Here is a 1,915-nt window from a genome sequence, read left to right as displayed (position 1 = left end):
CTGTTTACTTTTGTCACAGAATCTGAAGCCTGAGCTGTCCTAATCCCAATTCATAGCGTCCTATGCTGCAGTTTAGTACGAGATCAGTTCCTCTATCCATTCACTTCCATGTAATGCCACAGCAAGAGTGACTTGGGGCGGAGAGCTCTTGAGCTCTTGTCAATACAGCTTTTTAACAAGCACTTAAATGAAAAGAACTCTCTGGTGGCACACAAGTTAGATTATAAAATTTTAATTTACAAATTAAAAAGCTACATGTTTTATTTTTTCTCCTTTTTCTCTTCTTTCTTTATATCACTCTTTTCCTTATCTTTCTCTTTGTCATCTTTTCTATCCTTTTTGCTCTCTTCTTTTTCCTGCCTTTCTTTCTTCTCTTCATCCCTGTTGGCAGTCTTGTTGTTGATGAGGTTGTGCAGGGCAACCACTGAACGGATCAGGGAGGCCAAATACACCACAACCATCTGGCCGTTGGTTGTTAGGTAAAAGGCCTTGACAAACTCCTGCTGGCCCACGTCTGGCAGCAGGTTGAAGACATCCTGCAGCTGGTAGATGACTTGGTGGGTGATGGGAAGCTTGCCTGTAGCCACTTTCTCCAGGTAGCCTTTGATATCCAGAAGTTTGGAGTTCAGTCCCTTCAAACCATGCACCTGGCTTGTGATCCGCTGGGAGAGTGCCCACAGTGGTGTCTTCGATGTCTCATAACAAGTGTTCGACCCCAACTTCTTCAGCTTCCTCTGCTCCAATTTCACTGGTCACGTGCTCAAATGTTTTGGAGGTTGGAGTTCCATCATGAACTTCTTCCACTGAAATATATGCTTCTGTGGGCAGTCCCAGGCCCTTTGGTTTCACATCAGTGATGACTAATACTGAGTTAGGGCAGTATCTTTTCATGAGTTCATTGATGGCGATGTCATTCTTGTGTAGTTTAGGGCCTGTGTGGTACCATGCAACTGTTCTTTCTCTGGCATTGACCTTCTTAAACATTCCATACATGTTTTCCAAATAATCATGGTCTAAAAACCAGACGGAATCATCTTTGTCATCTTCATCAAAAGGGACTATAAAACTGTTGGATACGTCCAGTATTTTCTTTTGCCATGACCCCAAAAGCACACCAACAACACACTTCTGGTTTCCAACCTTGCCTATTTGGTTAAAATTATCCACCACACTGAGCAGCACCAGGGGGTGGACCACCACCTTCTGCACCGCCAGCTCTGGCATCACGACCACCCACCAGGTTCTGCTCTCTGCGACCCGCAAACACAGGCAGCCACAGTGGCAGGGACACTCCTGATAACTATTAATTCTCATCCTTAGTTTTAGCATAATAAAACCTACCTCAAAATGTTGTACAGATTAAATGAAGAATTGCATATCAAGAGCATGACACATGGTAAGCATTCAATTAAAGACAGGCTTTGTTTATTGCACGCTGATGGTGATGGTGATGGTACACCATATCTAAGCAGACTAGTATTTTGGGCAGAGGTGTCTCACAAAGACATTAGATAACAGTACAGATAAAAGAAAAAAGTCAAAAGAACTTTCATGATAATTTGTCAATATTCTATGAGTTAAGGGCAAGAGTTATAGGTTGATGACCTTGGATGTTTCAGGGTTCCATTCAGACAATACAGGTATTTGGCTGCATCCAGAAAGACTATTTCTGGTCTCTCCACCCACAGGTAGAAATGGAACTAATATGTTCATTTTATCACTCAGGAAATGAAGAGAAATTAGCTATAGCAGGGTTTCTTCACAGCAGCACTATTGATATTTTGGGTTAGATAACTCTGAGCTTTGGCCCCTAAAAGATGGGTGGGTGGAGAAAGCCAAAGGGGAAGGGGAAGCCACCAGCAATTGAGGGACCTTGAAGATGAATTTAGCAGGCTTGCATTTCAAGGACATTGCC

The 1,915-nt window shown here is 42.9% G+C and overlaps 1 pseudogene; it reads right to left on the bottom strand.

Moving 5' to 3' along the window:
* Nucleotides 1–260: 260 nt before the first annotated feature.
* LOC102751893 lies at nt 261–1,292 on the bottom strand (annotated as a pseudogene).
* Between the last annotated feature and the right edge of the window lie 623 nt (nt 1,293–1,915).

The sequence above is a fragment of the Myotis davidii genome, unplaced genomic scaffold, assembly GCF_000327345.1.
Source record: "Myotis davidii unplaced genomic scaffold, ASM32734v1 scaffold159, whole genome shotgun sequence".
NCBI lineage: Eukaryota > Metazoa > Chordata > Mammalia > Chiroptera > Vespertilionidae > Myotis > Myotis davidii.
Note: the sequence above shows the minus strand (reverse complement) of the source record. Positions and strands in the feature narration are given on the sequence as shown.